General features: G+C 39.2%; 2 non-coding genes across 2 annotated transcripts; both read right to left on the bottom strand.

Annotated features, from left to right (window-relative positions):
• Nucleotides 1-4693: 4693 nt before the first annotated feature.
• On the bottom strand, nucleotides 4694-4765 carry TRNAC-GCA. The gene has a single exon. It is a non-coding gene; the product is annotated as a tRNA-Cys (tRNA).
• A 13367-nt stretch (nucleotides 4766-18132) lies between these two features.
• TRNAC-GCA lies at nucleotides 18133-18204 on the bottom strand. The gene has a single exon. It is a non-coding gene; the product is annotated as a tRNA-Cys (tRNA).

Genomic DNA, 18204 nt, shown 5'->3' with positions numbered 1-18204 from the left:
ATAGGTTGAAAGGGGACTGCAGGGGCAAAAGGGACCTTCCCATAGGTTGGAAGTGCCCATCTTCCCTCCCTTCATGTATTCAGGATTATTATCAAGGAACTCCGCATGTAAATGCCACCAATGAAGAGAGATCTGGGTGGCTAGAACTGAAGAAAACATTGCAAAAATTTGTCAAATTATGCATCAAAATCATCACCTGCTGTTAGAAGCATAGCAGCCTGCGTAAAAATTGATAGAAACAATTAGGGCTGGTGTCCTACCCACTGAGCCACAGGTGCTGCCCTGAAAATTTTTAACTGAAAATCTTAGCATGAGAAAGGCGTGACTCTTGCATCATGACAATGCACCAGCCCACACAACACTGTGAGGGAGTTTTTAGTCAGTAAACAAATAACTGTACTGGAATACACTCCCTGCTGTCCTGATCTAGCCCCTAATGACTTTTATTTTCTAACTGAAGATAAAGTAAATATTGAAAGGAAGACCTTTGATGACATTCAGGATATCAAGGGTAATATGACAACAGCTTTGGTGGCCATTACAGAGAAAGAGTTCCAAAATTGCTTTGAAGAGTGTACTAAGCACTGGCATCAGGGCACAGCTTCTCAAGGTGAGTACTTTGAAGGTAACCATGGTGACATTCAGCAATAAAGTATGCAGCACTTTTTCTAGGATGAGTTTGTGAACATAATTGTCAGACCACATATGGTGTTTGTTTTTACTTTTGTTTATGTGGTAAATCACATTTATTGATTTATATATGTTGAAACCATCCTTGCATTCCTGGGACAAAACCTACTTGGTCATGGTGTATTTTTTTTATGTATTATCGAATTTGATTTGCTCTTTTTTTTTTTTTGAGGGTTTTTGCCTTTATCTTCATATGAGATATTGGTTTGTAGTTTTCTGTTTTTGTTGTGTCTTTTTCTACCTTTAGAATCAAGGTGATACTGGCTTCATAGAATGAGATAGAGAGGAGTTCTTCCTTCTTAATGCTATGGAATAATTTCTGCAGTCTGGATACTACCTCTTCTTTGTAGGTCTGGTAAAATTCAGCTGGGAATACATCTGGTCCAGGGCTTTTATTATTGGCATATTTTTAATTACTACTTCTATCTCATTGCTCATTATTTGTCTTTTCAGGAGTTTTATTTCTTCCTGATTGAGCCTTGGGAGGTTGTGTGTTTACAGGAATTTTTTCATTCCCTGTTATGTTTTCAAGTTTATGTACATAGACATTTTTGTAGTATTAACAAATGACAGTTGATTCCAGTAGGTCAACTCAAGCACAAGTGCAACAAGATACAATAGGCTCTTAATTCCAGGTGATTGGCACTAATTTAAATGATTTTTCACTTCATTGCCACAGATCAGAGTATTCTATTTTCCCTAGAGATGAGGTACAAGTGCCTTCAAACCCAACCAATTGCTGATTCCTATTTGAAGAGGTGATCCTAAAATGATCACCTAAAGTGATCCTAAAATCACTTTGGGAAACAAATGCTGTATCACTCAGGCTCAATTTCAGGAAACAAGAACCACTGCAAGAATTTTCAGAGAGTATTATTTACTGCAAGCAATTGCGGGGCTGGCAAACTCTTTGGAAGGGCTGGAGGAAAGAAAGAAGTCAGAGGGAGTATTATCAGGTTTCACAGTCACCCAGCTGCAACCACAATTGGGATGCAGGATACTGTTTTAGCCTTTGCAGCCACCCTAGATCCACAAAACAGGTGGCTAATCAGTAGCCCAGCTGAGTTCAGCTGCTACAGAAACAAATCTGCCAAGGCTCTGGCTGTACTGATGGAAGCATGACCCCACCTCCCTTCCACAGTTCAAATCATGCATAAGTACTTCTTATTAGCAGAACCTAAATTGTGTCCTGAACTCAAGAGGCCAGGCAATTTTGAAAACATACTTTCACCACATGCAGTTCTTGGGAGAATACAGACTGGGGTGGAAATGGACACTTAAGTGCCAACAGACAGTATCTAGCACAGACGTGCCCTCCAAGCCTGCTCAGGTCAGACCTGTACATGCCTTCCTACTTGATGGAGTGCTGCTAGGCATGCTAAGTTTATGCTAGGTGGACTGGAAATGACTTTGGTCAGGACAGACAGCACAGGTTCTAGGCAAAGCAGCAGTCCCAGAGCTGTTTGTTGCTGAAAGGATAATAGGCACTTGCTACAGAGAAAATTCCCCTACGTTCATCTACTCAAGCTTGTGGAGATGTCATCCAGCATCTTGATCTGGCAAAGCCCCTTGAGCTACTTGAGACTGGTTATGTCGGGGAGCTGAGGGCAGGGCTGTCTGTGCTGCCTCCACCTCCAGCTAGAGGTGTTTCTCTCACTCTAGGCCCTGCATGAAGCCTTCATGTGGCTTCATGGGTGGGAACAGCACACCAAGGCTAGTAAATGAGGCCTCCCAAGCCCTCTCTGATGGTGCCGGTGGTTAAACATGGCAAGTTGCAGGATGTAGTCTTTTCTGGGATATTCTGATGTTCCCCAAAATAATGGTCCCCCAGAAGTTTCACAGATGTAGAGGACATCAGTAGTTTCCACATTTATGAGTCTTTTCCTTCCCCTAAATGCATTTAGAATTGGCCACCTGTGAATTCAGGTGTAAGTAATTCAACTACCAATGAAGCAAATAGGTTTATCCCAGCTGCTCTGGCTGTGATAGTTTAAATACAATGTTAATTGGGTATACTTGTAATAATAAATTCAGACATAAAATTATACCGTTCCTACTTTTCTAAAATACTCTAGGAATTCATAACCACAAATGTTCTTGAGATTTTTGTTGATATAATTTAGATATTTTGAAATGATTTTGGTGTGTGAGTCTTTACCTCTTAGCAATTTGTGCCTAGAGTCAAGCTCAGATCTTACTCGAGCTGTAAGTCAACCGAAAATGAGGGGTGGAGAGACCCATCTTGTCTTGCAAAAATACCTTTGATTTGGGCTTATCAGCTTCCAGGGAGGACACAGGGGCTAGTTTGGGAGATCTGATGGAGTTAGTAAATGGTATAATTTGCATTTCTCAAACGCTCTCATAAATCCACACTGCAATTCCTGAAGTTCCACTCTTTCTTAATTACTGGCCTATTTTCAGCTCTGAGGCTGGGGAAGGCTGTATATTCCATGGACATTAAAATTTGGCAACTTATAGGATTGCCCTTTGCTTTCATTTTCAGCTGTTTCGCTTAATCAGTGACAGCCAAGGAGATTCTCACAGTACAGTCAGAAGAAAAGCCTGTGTTTCTGCCCATATGGCGTGGCATTTGAGCTTTCTCTTTGGCTTTCTTTAAAGTGATAGGATCAGCCATCTGCCCTGAAACCACTTAAAATCTCAGAGTTTCGAATGTACTCAACTTTTTCCACTGTTTGATATGAGCTTCCAGATTTCAATCCCCCAAACTACCTACATTTTCATTATCTCAAGTCCAATAAGGCCAGATATTTTGCCTGTTACCCATTCATGGGACCAGCCAGGTTCCTTGAGTAAAGAAGAAGCCATCTCAGGTTAATGAAAACTCAGAAAGCAATCATGGCAGGATAGCAAGGAGCTGATGGCCTTGTAGGAACGCCTGAAGAGCCATCCAAAAATGGGTAGGACCCAAGAGAAGCCAGGTGGCCAGGACCTCAGTCATCCCTGGTTAGGGAGCCACTACAGCTGCCACAGTGAACCCTCGTTTTAGTCGCTGGCCCCACTGCCATTGCCAGAGCTCTGCCACTTCCAGAATGAATTCCAGATTCACCCCACCTCTATGTGTGATTCACTCAACATTCCTAGTCTTGTTTAGGGGCATATACCATATAGTTGCCCCAGCTTTTGGCATTACCAACTGTATTCATTAATTTTATGTGTCGCCTTGGTTAAGCTATGGTGCCCAGATGTTTAGCCAAACACCAATATAGATGTTGCTGTGAAGGCATTTTTTAAAAGATGTGATTAACATTTAAATCAATAGACTTTGAGTAAAGCAAATTACCCTCCAAAATGTAGCGGGCCTCATCTAATCAGCTGAAAGCATTAAGAGAAAAAGACAGACCTCTTCTGAGGTAGGAACTCTGCATCCAGATTCTTTAGATTCAAGCTGCGACATCAACTCTTCCCTATATCTCCAGACTGCTTGCCTGCCCTGCAGAAACTGGACTTGTCAGCCCCCACAATTGTGTGGAGCAATTCCTTAAAATCTCTCTCTCTGCACACACACACACACACACACCCTACTGGTTCTATTTTCTCTGGAGAACCCAACTGACATACCAATATCCAAGAGAAGGTGATAATTGGCTTCTTTTCTTCTTCTTCCTTCCTCCTCCTCTTCTTCTTCCTCTTCCTCCTCCTCCTCCTCCTCCTCTTCTTCTTCCTCCTCTTCCTCCTCCTCTTCTTTTTTTTTTTTTTTTACCAGAATCAGAGACAGGTACTTGTCTTCCATCAACACTTAGATGACTATGAATTTCCAAAATGAAATTAAAAGGGTTGAGATGCTGGGCACAGAAAGAAGAAATATTCACCCCAGAATCTGTAAGCACTGACTTAGTCTTGAGAGTATTGGGTTTCTCTGGGGAGGCTTCTTGGGGAGGCCCTAGCTGAGGCCCTCAGTTTCCCCACCTGAAAGAATGAATTATTGCGGTGAAGAAGAGCTAGAAGCAGAACATTGTGTTTAGGGAGTGAAAAGAAAATAGGTAGGGGGCACCTGAATTTGAACCAGGGACCTCTTGATCTGCAGTCAAATGCTCTACCACTGAGCTATACCCCCACCTGCTTACTGGTCTTTAATAAGTACTCTAAACTCTGACCACAGGGTTTAGACCACACCCTGGCTGCCGCCACCTTAAGATGTGCACTTGCTAGTGCTCTGTCATTATACACCGCCTTCCTAGTATACCTACTACTATTCCCCACCTCTCCACACCTGCCTGCCTCTACTTATGACCAGCATCATTCCTTTTCTAGTTCCAAGCTAAAGGTAATTCCATTAAATCATTGAGGTTTGTAGCTAGAACAACCTTCAGATTCACCTAGAAGAGCAAGACTTAGGACTGGCTGCCCAACAGACCTTTGGGAGTAGTGTGAGGTGGGGAGAGCTAGGTAAAAAAGTTCATAGGCCCCACCTGAGAACTCCTGAACCACTCTCTGGGGAGAGGATGTAGGGAAGACATGTGCTTCTGACAAGCTCCCTGTATCATATTCTAACTCACAATTTGGAGGTATTAGTTTAAACTATCCCTTTGCATGAGGGAAATACTGTCATTAAAATCATTTCCAAACAAAACATACCTGATTAACAACCAAGTCATAACTAAAATCCACATTTATGTTGAGGCTCCTCTTTGCAGCAAATGTTCTAAGGCAGGATGAAATGTCTTCTCTCTCCTCTTCTTTCCCTCTTATTTTCCCCTTGCTGAATCCCACATGTAGCAGATGGAAGTGGCATCCATCTGTGGAAAGGTGGTGAAGTTGGAACCAGAGAGATCTAGGGTCACTGAACATAACACATAACAGAATTGGTTGCAAGCAAGTGGGCAGTATAAAAGGGCCAAAAAGTGACACAGAATCTTGAACCAGGGACTCCTTGATATGCAGCCAAATGCTCTGCCCTGATCCATTCCCTCTTATCTGTTCAGACTTTCCTGATTAACACCATTTCACCAGAGCTGCTACAACCAGGGATCCAATATGCACTATAATTTCTCATTATTTCTAGTGAACTAGTGGGAACTGACTGACCTCATTCAGACAGACCTCTCTCTGTCCTTCCCCATAGACTTATCACAGGATTTCCAGTGATAAGTGGCAGGGATCCCTGCTGAGAACCCTGCAGACTCCTCCTCCTCAGTATCTGTGTATGGCAAAAATGTGGAAAATCATTGTTTAAATGATCATTGTTTAAAGCTGGAACCTTCCTCTCTTCCTCCTTCCCACTTAAGTTTTATCTTCTTAACCCACTCCTTATACATTCTCTTCACCTCCCTCACACCCTCTGCATAGTGCTGTATTTTGGACTTTGTCCTGCATTTTTTTAACTCTCTTCTAATTTTACAGTTTTTTGCTTTAAAATGGAGATGGCTTACCAGAGAGGTTATGGCTCTATGCTGGCCCCAAACCATCAGCTCAGCACAGCTGGAAGAGCTAGAATCAGATACAAAGACTGGCTATTTGAGCCCCAAAGCTCAGGCCTCCAGTATCCCCTGAATTGGGATAAGGGATGTCTTCCTTTGTGGACCATTCCTCTGGAATCTACCACTACAAGGCCAAGATCCCACAGGATGCAGAGAAAGGAAGATCAACTGACAGATGAAGGCAAAGAAATGAGTGAATGATGACGGGAAGTCTGAAATCCAAAATTCATTCTTTGCAAAGGATCGTTGGGGCAATGATAGACTGTGTACTCCCTGGGGCAATAATTTATTTAATTATTTTGATTAGCTAAAAATTTTACTTTTAATGTAAATAGTAAAAGTGTTTGAATCTCTCTAATATGCTTCCCAGGATGTAAGAATACAACATGTAAAATGTCAAAAAATTAACGAGTTAGGAAACACAAATAAGCACCAAGAAAAAAATTATAATCCATCAGCTAAAAAAATGTTGATTTTTTTTTTTTTTTTTGGAGACAAGAGTTTCACTTTGTTACCCTCGGTAGAGTACTGTGGCATCACAGCTCACAACAACTTCCAACTCTTGGACTCAAGCAATTCTCTTGCCTCAGCCTCCCAAGTAGCTGGTACTGGAGGTGCCTGCCACAACGCCTGGCTATTTTTAGAGCCAGGGTCTCACACTTGCTCAGGCTAGTCTTGAACCTGTGAGCTCAGGGCAATCCACCTACCTCAGCCTCCCGGATTGCTGGGATTACAAGTGTGAGCCACTGCACCTGGCCAAATGTTGTTATTTTGATGCCTATTTGTAGAAACTTAGAGTTTACAATCAAGTTTTTTCCTAGGAAAAAAGTTAAGCTAATCACTAGCCACTTGGTGACCTCCTATCAGGCCTTCTCTCAATTTGTCTTCCTATATTAACTTAGAAATAATTCAATCCCTTACCCAAAAATAAAAAATAGATTAGGAGTTAAAGAATTCAGTTTTATCATCAGGTCTTTCCACTTGTTGATGTCATTTTTCTACCAAATATCACTCTTTTAAACCACACTTATGAAATTTTCTTCAAGGTAGGGCGATGAGTTTGTAGCATGCTAGTATTCATACCAAGAATTAGAAATTCCAGGTAAACAATTAAATTCACATTTCAAAAGCATCAGATGGTTACAGAAGCAGCAAAGATTAGAAGGACTAAAATCCCAGAGAAAAGAGAACCTATTAGAAGTGGGTTGAGGGGCTCGGTGCCTGTGGCTCAAGTGGCTAAGGCGCCAGTCACATACACCTAAGGTGGCGGGTTCGAATCCAGCCTGGACCTGCCAAACAACAATGACAGCTGCAACCAAAAAATAGCTAGGCGTTGTGGTGGGCGCCTGTGGTCCCAGCTACTTGGGAGGCTGAGGCAGGAGACTCGCTTGAGCCCAGGAGTTGGAGGTTGCTGTGAGCTGTGAAGCCAGGCACTCTACCCAGGGAGATAGCTTGAGGCTCTGTCTCAAAAAAAAAAAAAAAAGTGGGTTGAGGGACTGGAGCCTTATTTATTTATTTATTCATTTATTTATTTATTTTGAGACAGAATCTCACTATGTTGCCCTCGGTTGGGTGCTGTGGCATCACAGCTCACAGCAACCCCAAACTCTTGGGCTTAAGCGATTCTCCTGCCCCAGCCTCCCAAGTAACTGGGACTACAGGTGCCCACCAGAACACCTGGCTATTTTTTGGTTGTAGTTGTCATTGTTGTTTAGCAGGCCCAGGCTGGGCTCAAACCCACCAGCCTCAGTGTATGTGGCTGATACCTTACTCACTAAGCTACAGGCACTGAGCCTGGAGCCTTATTTTATCTGGGATATATTCAATCCTTGATGCAGGCTAACATTCTGTGTTAGATCCACGTATAGGGCTGCTGCTGAGGAACTGAGAAACCAACAGAGTTTTTATTGGTCTCTCAGAATTAAAGTGTCAAGATTTGAAATTCAGGGGACATCAAACCTATGATTGTTTTCTATTTCTAGACATTTTCAGAAGTGTGCAAAACCTCTGAGAGGAAAAATCGAATAGAATTTACAACAGTCTCATGGTACTAAGAAGAAGAAAATACATAGAGAGGGGAAGAGGGAGAAGAATATACCAGGAGAAAGTGAACCTCTTGAATAAGGTAGTGAATTGACACAGATTATCTGAAACCACTGTTTCCCTGAGACATGTGCCAATTCTGGTCCCAGCTAGAGGTTGAGCTTTCAGTGTTGGCACCAGCACAGAAATGCTAGGAAACAGAAAAACCAATGTAGCTTTTGGCAGTTATGAAGTGCTGGAGTATAAAAATGAGGAGTTTGTAGCCCATAAATATACTGTTTTCTTTCTCCCCTCAAGAAATTTTCTGAGTTATGAAGTTCTGTGAAGCAAGAGGCTAGAAATCTGAGCCCAAATTCTTTAAAACTCTTTTAAAAAGAAGAATGGATTTTCCTATATTTCAAAGTGAAAAGACAAAGACCTGTCTGGTTTACAGATGAAAACCTGGGAGGGCCATACTCAAAAAGTGGAACAAGCCACAATTAAAAGAAGCATTGCCAAAATTGCATTTTCATTTTCCTTGATAGGAAAGATTCTGCTCGCCTTTAACTCTACCTTTCTTTCAGAAAAAAGTGAATGTTGTCTAGTGGACTATAACTTTATCAGGAGCCTTTATTCTTTCAATAGACAATATTTGGCATTCAATAAGAATTACTTGGTATACCACAAGTCAGAGCAATATGAACAAAAGCCAAGAGAAAAAAATAGATAATAGAAGCAAGTGATCTATATGTCAAATTACAAAATTTAAAATAAGTTTGATAATATATTCAAGAAGATAGAGGAAAAGTGGATAAAATGAGAGGGAAATGGGGAGTATTTTACTAGTTTTGTAATTTTACATGAAAAATTCAAAAGGAAAATCTAAAATCAAAAAGTATAATCTTAACCATTAAAAATTTGATGCATCTGTATAACAGAAACTTGGACATAGTGACTTACAGAATTAATTAACAGGAAAACAAATGAACAGAAAACATCTACGCTGATGCACAGAAAACAAAAGAATGGACAAAAAAAAGAAAAATGCATAGAATAAAGTTCTTATTCACATATTATTGAAATACCAAAAGTAGATAAGAAAATAAATAGAGCAGAATCTAAATTTGAAGGAAAAATTGAACAGCACTTTCCAAAACTGATGAAAAACATCAACCCACTGAATTAATAAACTCTGTTGGTCAGAAGGTACATAAAAACAAAGGATTTCATCAACACCGTCTGTAAGGTATTGGGAATAAAGCCCCAAAGCAAAGAAAACCATGTCTAGATATGTCATCATAAATTGTTGTTTAAAAAGACAGAAATCTGAAAAACAACGTGTGAAAAAAATTCAAATTTTACAATTAACAGGTGACTTATCAAAGGAAATTATGGCAGCCATGTAACAATGGAATAACATCATTACAGTGGTGAAAGAAAACTAGAATTCCAACTAGAATACTCTATATAGCAATAATTACATTAGGTATTAATGTATTTAGAACTCTAATTAAAATACAAGACTTTTAGAGTAAATGAGAAAACAAATCCACACTATACTGCTTCCTTAATGCTTGCCTTAAATACAGAGGTATAGAGAAGTGTAAGTAAAAAACTATACAAACACTAGTCAGCAAGGCTGGTATAACAATATTAATATGATGCAAAATAGACTTTAAGCTAGTAAGCATTTCTACAAATAAAAGGGATGTTTTTGAATTATAAAGAGATGAATCTGTTAAGAAGATATAATTCTAAATCTAAATGCACCCAAAAACATAGAATAAAAAATATATAAAAAAGAAAAGAAAAGAAAGAACAGAACTAAAAGGAGAAATAGACAAATTTCAATCATAGTGGGAAATTCTAACACACATCTTTCGCAGTAGCTGAGAAAATGGGCAAATAAAGTGTCATTAAGAATATAAAGAATCTGAATAAGAAAGCCAAAAAATGAACTAATTGATATATAATGAAGTAAGTTTTCACAAATATGAGAGAACTGAAATAATAGAGAATGTTTTCTGACATTATTCTAGCTGTGTTAGACTAAGTTAAGGTGAAAAACTAGAAAATCTCAAACTTCTTGGAAGCTAAATAATACACTCCCAAAAATCTATGAGCAAAGGGATGGATCAAAATGGAAACTAGAAAATATATTATGACAAATGATAATAAAAATATAAAAATCAAAATTTGGTCTCCCTTGCCTTCTCTCCTTCATGAGAAGGACCCACTTCCAACTCTCTTTGGAAGTGCTCTAAACTTTCTCTTTTTTCTTCCCAAATAAGATCTCTATTTGTTCCCCTGATAAAAATAATAATAAAATATTTAATGAAATATTTTAAAAATTATAATTAAAATTAAAAATAAAAATTCATGTGGTACAGGTAAAGCAATCCTTGGTGAAACTTATACCCATAACTGTAGATAAAAGAAAAGATAAAAGGCTAATATCAGTTATCTAAGCCTATACCTAAAAGTCTCAGGGACAAAAAGAACAGTAAGTTAAACTTAAAGTAAAAAGAAGGAAATAATAAACATCAGAGAAAAGATTAATGAAATAAAAGGCAATCTCATAATAGAGAAAGCTGACAAAGCCAAAAGTTTATTTATTGAAAAGATTAATAAAATCAATAAACTCTAGAAACATTTATCAAGAGAAAAAGAGAGAACTCCCACAAATTGCCAACATCAAGAATGAAAAAGGGGCATCACTACAGACCCAATGGACATTAAAAGGATAATAAGAAGATATCATGATCAACTCCAGTCCAAAATAAGTCATCAATTTAGATAAATGAACAAATACTTTTAAACATACATCCTCTTAAACAAGGGAATAAATAGAAAATGTGATTAGTCTAATATATGTTAAATCCATTATCAAAAATCTTACAACAAAAACAATAACACAACAACAAAAATAGGCTTAGATGACTTCATTGGTAAATTCTCCTAAATACTTAAAAAAACAACAGCAAGTTTATACAAACTCTTTTTAAAAAAAGACAAAAGAGAGCATGTTCCAGTATGTTTTATGCCCTATCAGAATAACCTTTATACCAAATTCTGATAGGCATAGGGCATTGTGAGAAAGAAAAACTATAAACCAATCCCTCTTATGAGAACAAATGCAAATACCATCCAGTAAAATATCAAAGGGATAATATAGCATAGTTTTTATCCCAAGAATTCAAGAGTGGTTTCATATGTAAAAATCAGTGGATGAAATTCATCCCATTAACAAAAAATAAATGGAGAAAAATCATGTAATTATATTAATGTATGCAAGAAAAATCTGGATGAAATTCAACATTCATTCATTATAAAAAATGTTTAGCAAATTAGGAATAAAAATAACCTTTGTAATCTGATAAAGGACATGACACACACAGTAAATATTACCTTAGATAGTGAAATATTGAACACTGTCCCTAAGATTATGAATGAGACAAGAATACTTGTTATCGTCTCTGTATTCAAAACTGCTAGCCAGCACAAGACTAAATAAATACATAAAAAAAGACAAGAAAGGAAGACATAAAGTAGTTATCAAACAAAATGATTATGTAAGTAGACTATGCAAAATTATTTATAAGAAATGAATTGGGTAACTGGCTAGAATATCAGCATGAAAATTTTAGTTTTATTTCTAAATACTAGCAATAAACAAATAGAAATAAAATTTAAATGTATAGCATATACAATACCATTTAAACAGCAAAATTCTAATAACTTTGGGAGGCCAAGTAAGGATTGTTTAAGGCCAGGAGTTTGAGACCAGCCTGAGCAACATAGTGCAACCCTATTCCTACAAAAAAATGCAAAAATTATCCAGGCATAAGTCATGTGCCTGTAGTCCCAGCTACTTGGGAGTCTGAGGCAGAAGGATCACTTGAGTCCAGGAGTTTGAGGCTGCAGTGAGATATGATGACACCATTGCACTCTGGTGGCCTGAGCAACAAAGTGAAACGCTGTCTCAAAACAAAACAAAAAAAAATTACAATAAATATAACAGAAGTTACACAAGTCCTCTACACTGAATTTCACAATGCAATATTGAGAGAATTTAAAGATAATATAAATAAATAAAGAGTTATACCATATTCATGATGCAAAACACTCAATATTGTAAAAATATTAACTCCTCAAACTGATCTATGGAGTCACATAATTTCAATGAAAATCCAGCTGATATTTTTACTTTTTTGATTGGTCAAACTGATTTTAAAATTAATACGGAAGCACATATATATACATATACTTCTCTATCTATCTATCTATATATCTATCTACCTACCCATCTATCTATGTACTTCTATGTAGAAGTACAAAGAGCTGAGAATAATCAAGGTTGGAGGACTTACACTACTGTTTTTTCTCTTTAATTTGGAAGAGCTAAAACAATGAAACTCTTACAATGAAACATAGGTGTAAATCTTTGTGATTTTATTTTAGGAAACGGCTTCTTAACTCTGACACCAAAAACATAAGCAACAAAAGAAAGAGCAAACAAGTCAGAAACTTTCATGCATCAAGGGTCATTATCAAGAAAGTGAAAAAAGCCATAGAATGGGAGAAAATGCTTGCAAATTATATACCTGATAATTGTCTATTATCCAGAGTATATAAAGAAATCTAACAACTCAACAATAAAAAGACAACACAATTAAAATGGGTGAAGGACTTGAATAGACATTTTTCCAAGGAAGTGATACAAATAGTCAACAAGCACATTAAATGATGTTCAACATTACTAATTTAAGAAAATGCAAATCAAAACCACTTCACACCCACGATGATAATTATTTAATGGAAAATAACAAGTGTAAGTAAGGATGTAGAGAAACTGGAACCCTCATACGCTACTGGTGGGAATGAAAAGTGGTACCGCTGTTTTGGAAAACACATAGTTTGGCAGTTACTCAAAATCTTAAACATAGATTTACCATATGACTGAGCAATTTCACCTCTAGGTACATACCCAAGAGAACTGAAAACATATGGTCATATGAAAACTTGTACAAGAATGTTCACAGTAGTATTATTCATAATAGCTCCAAAATATGAAAAAGTCCTCAAATGCCCATGGAATATTATTTAGCCATAAAAAGGAATATAGTATTGATACGCCTACAACAGGATTGAAAATGAACAAGCCATCATAAAAAGTTTGTTTATTGGCATGGAAAAGTAGACAACAATTTATTAAATGTTAAAATGTTATAAAATAATTTCATTTTCGTAAGAAAGTTATAAGCACATTGTAAACATAAATTGTCCCTAAAATGACCTATTTGCTTTACTCCAGATAATTTAGGTTTGTTTAAAAAAAGAAAGCACCAATATCAGTTGCTTATGTCATTTAAACAAGAGATACTTTTATCTGAAAAGAAATTGATTCCAGTAGGAATCAAAAAGGATCAACACAGATGATCCACAGATGGGTCCCTGTTGGGGCCTGATGCAGTCCTACATGAACCTCCCCCCAACCCCATCTTTCTCTCCTCCTAAGACAAAGGAGACAAAGGATCCGGTTAGCCCCTAACCCCCCCCCCCCGAGAAGTTTGCACCAAAGACCCTAACTTTCTGGGCAAGCTATAGAATTTGCCCACCCCCTACATCCTCATATTAAAGGGGTCTCTAACTGCCCCCAGAGGCAGACACTATTTTAGTACTGTCCAGGCAAGTTGCTGTCCCTTTCAATAAAGCTGACCAAAACTTTTCTACTGCCCTCCTTCCATCTGAGTGCCACCATTTACACCTTTCAGCCCCCATGGTTCAAGTCTCATCTGCCCTCTTCCTAATGATCCAACATCCAGGCAGTCTCACAGCACAGCAACAAGCTGATTCAAGGTCTCCGACCTCACTTTGGTGACTCCAGCACCTTTATTATTTGGGAACACTTTTGCATTGTTGCAAAACCAGGTAGGGGTTTCTCACAAAGCTTCTGTCCGTCAGCCACTGGCAAGTCTAATATGTGATGATATTGGTTTTCCAATCTCTGTAAGAAGAGGGTGGAAGTAGTCGGTATCTTTTTTAGCAAACTGCTGGAAAAGAGTAGTTAATTGAAAACATATCACAGAACTGCTAGGAGGCAGAGAATAAGTCTATGCAAGGCAAGATCAAGTCAGCCTCGGAGATTCTAAGGGTGCAAAAAGTGATCTCACCACAAGGCCAGAGCAGCCAGGGCATTGTGTAGTCTAGACTCACACTTGTCTTGTCCTTTGTCCAAGGAGCTCAGGCGCAAAGAAGAGGGCATTTGCATGACCCAGCTAGTTCAGGACGTGTCCACCTTGTGGTTATAGAAAATTCTGGATTCTAGTTCCCCCAGACTGTATGCAAGGGAACTAAGATGGTATTAAGAAGAGGAAATGGATGACAGGCAGCCAGAAAACCTCCACTACATCAATTACTATTGAGACATTTGTATCAGGAAATGTTGCATCAAAGAACGTTTGCTGTATTTGCAAAAAAAAAAAAAGAAAATTAGCACAACTGGACATGTGAGAGAACAAGGATCTTAGGAGTACAGGAATACAATGTTTTTCTGTTCTTTCTTCTTTGGCTGAGGAACTGCCAAATATCCTTTTGAACTAAGCACTAAGACTGTTTCTCTTATTACAAAGTTCAACTTATTTTTGGATAAAAAGCAGAAAGGATAAGCCATAGCAGACATTCAAAATGAGAAATATCAAAAGCATGTGTGTGCACATGCGTATGAGTTAACTGTTAGAAAAGAGCTTTGGGAATTACTAGAAATAAATAAATAAACACAAACACTCACACACACACACACAGACACACACATAAATAGAACTCATCAGATAGGAGCCACACCACCATGTTCTGCCCGACTAATCAGGGAGAACTTTTGAATCTAGGCATTTTATCATCTTCAACACCATTACCTGAGTAACAGAAAGATATCTTGACAAAGGCCTATATGAGAGTAAGATGTGGCACCTTGTCTTTCAAGTTTGAGGTAGCCTGCTGACATCCCCTGAAAATTCACTGGAGTGATCCCTGAAGTGACAATTAATGACACAAGAGATGGGAAAACTGTGAAGCCAACAGGAATTGCAGTTTGATGATTTTGTTTTTGTTTTTCAGCATAGTCAGTCATTTAGCAGCAAGAACTGAGTTTTTTATTGCAGTCACTGGCAAGTCTGATTTTCTTTCTGTGTCTGGAGAAGACATTATAGACATTTGAGCTTCGCGCTGTATGTCTTTGGACTTCCTGGTGTTTTTATGCCAGGATCCCACCCCAGGGCAGGTCCTTTAAGACCTGTGGAGCTAGTGGCAATTGCCTGAAGAAAAGTAAAGTTAGGGCGGCACCTGTGGCTCAATGGAGTAGGACACCGCCCCATATGCCAGAGGTGACGGGTTAAAAAAAAAAAAGAAGAAGAAGAAGAAAAAGAAAAGTAAAGTTAGAAGCAGCAAGAGATAAAGAGACAGGACACACAGAATAAAGTTTTCAAAGGTGGGAAACACAGGGGACCACCAGTAGCTTATGGGGTTCCAGCAGATGGCTCTGAGTGTTTGTTCCACTCAACTTTTATTGAGGGCTATTTGCTCATTTAGCTGAGAGGGTAAGCTGAGGAAAGGAAGAAAAACATCAGTTTCTCTGAGTAAGCATGTCAACTCTTACTCTATGTGTAAGCATTAACTTTAAGGGTCTGAGCGGCCTTGAGAAATGCAAAACCTGAGCCTTGCATGGGGGCAGCCTCCTGTCTGTGGTCACACACTGAGATTCCTTGGGGGAGGTTAATCCTTACTAGTTCACTGTGGAGCAGATGCCATAGCAGCAGTCTCCTCTGAAGAATCAGTGGAAAAGAGGAATTTTCCTCTTATTTCCAACCCAGAGGTGTTGTCTTTTGTTATAAAGGTACACAAGCCCTCCTGCCCATAGTTCAGGGCTCAGGATGTTCCCTTAATCTCTTCCCTGGCCATAATACAAATCCCCACAATGGGTATTTGCTTTGGCTATTCACTGGGCAGGGGACAGCCTAGTTAAAGTTTCTTGCCAGGCCTTGCTGTACCCTCCTCTATAGCCATTGTTTCTTCAGAATGCTCACAGACCTAGCAGGGGTGTTTGCAAGCTGTATCCCACACAGGTTAGGCCTCTAGATAAAACAGGAAACTGTTCGGGTAAGAAATTTAGCAGCTGGTTTTCAAGTAAACTAGCTAAACTGTTTTTATTCTGCCTTGCTTAGCTTATTTCTCTGTTTCCTTTTTCTAGGGATGCTTTCCCTTGCCAAGAATGGGGTCTTTGGTTCGCATTCTGCCTGCACTTCTAGACTCTGCTTGGTCCTACAAACTTTTATAACAATGGGTCTCTGAAAGGTTTGTCCTTTAGTGGGAACTTTATTCCAAGAAGGAGTGACACTTAAAATATTTTACTACACCTATGACAAAGACTTTGCATAAACAACCATTAAATGCCTACTAGATGAATTAGCAGCCTTGAATCCAGGTAATCAACTGAATCGATGTGATCAATTACTCAGCAGTTTTACAACTGACCCCCTCGGGCTCTCAGATTGTCCACCTGAGGGATCAACTGGATTTCTACTTTCTTCAATCCCGCCTAAGGCATAAATCAACCTTACACTCACCTCATTTTCTTCCAGGTCTTTTGCCTGCAACCCATTCCAACTATTGTGTGTGTACATGCCTAGGTATATCAATACAGAAGCAGAAACTGATTCTGTCTGCTGGGACAGCTATGACAGTCATCTTCTGGGTGTCAGAGAGTTCACTGACAGTGCACTGAAGTGGAAGTTGGAGACTCAGGCTCCTGAAGCACCTGGGACTGCATGTACCCAGGCCCTCAGGAAGTCACATTGGCCATGAGTTGCTAGACAACAACTACGGGGCTCTACCAGCCCCTGGAACAAATTCCACACTCTCCCTGCTTCTGTGTGTCACTCAGTGTGGGTGTGCAGTGTGAGTTTGGGGCACCTAGTTAGCCATAAGTACCAGGGGGACAAAGAGGGAAGGTAGCCTTTTACTTAGACTTTGGAGGTTGCAAGCAGAACCATTTCTTTTCTCCTTGAGGGAAGAGTAAACTTAAGCGTACACAGAGGCAAAAGGAAACTATTTTCTAATATCCTGGTCAGTGAGCAAAAATAAGTGTAGGTAGGGAGCATCTGAACTTGAATCAGGGACCTGTGGATCACCAATCACATGCTTTACTCCAAAACAACCAGTGTTCCTATGAGCATGTTTGGATTCTGAACTTCAATGCAGAGAGTCAAGTTATGATGCACAGCCTGCTGCCACCTCTGGCAGACCGTACCACTACAATTGGTCACCCTTCTGACTTGCCCACAGATTCATCCGAACCTTCCTCACCTGTCCCACACCCTCCCACCACTGCACATCTGGCCGCGGACCACACCCACAGTCCAGCATTTCATGTTCCCTCAGTTACAGAATGAAGGCAGGCACTAGCTTGAGCGCCTTCGATGTCAACCACTGGAATGTTGTTTAGAATTACAAATATGTATTGTTGTCGGTTCCAAAACAATTTTCCAGCCACTAAGAATTGCTGGATCTTACGATGGATATTAGCAGGGGATTCCCCCCACTCCTAAAACGGAAGTTCTCAGATTCCTCTTCAGTCCTATTAAGTCAGAATTTCTAGAGGTGATGTGTATTTTTTAACAAGATCTTTCAGTAATCCTCAGACAAAGTCAGATTGGATAACCTCTGAGTCAGCGTGTTCCTCCATAAAGTAAGAGCAGCTAATTAAGAACTTTTGAAACACATGCAGATTATTAGTGGCAAGACCATAAATAGTGCCATAACACTGAAGTCACCTGAGAGAAGTGACACAGACGGGAATAGTTTTGGTACTTCAAAATACATGAAGCAAAATCTGACCTAACAGACATTTGAAGTATCAGTAGTAAGCAGGTGAAAAAAATCAGGAAAAAGAGGCATCCTCGATTCGGCAGTACAACAAAACGCCAGCAGGGGGCACCCGGATTTGAACTGGGGACCTCTTGATCTGCAGTCAAATGCTCTGCCCCTGAGCTACACCCCC

This window comes from Otolemur garnettii, unplaced genomic scaffold, assembly GCF_000181295.1.
Source record: "Otolemur garnettii isolate 467f Iridium unplaced genomic scaffold, OtoGar3 scaffold00053, whole genome shotgun sequence".
Taxonomy (NCBI): Eukaryota; Metazoa; Chordata; class Mammalia; order Primates; family Galagidae; genus Otolemur; species Otolemur garnettii.
The sequence above is the reverse complement of the archived record's forward strand: the minus strand, read 5'-3'. Positions and strand labels throughout refer to the sequence as shown.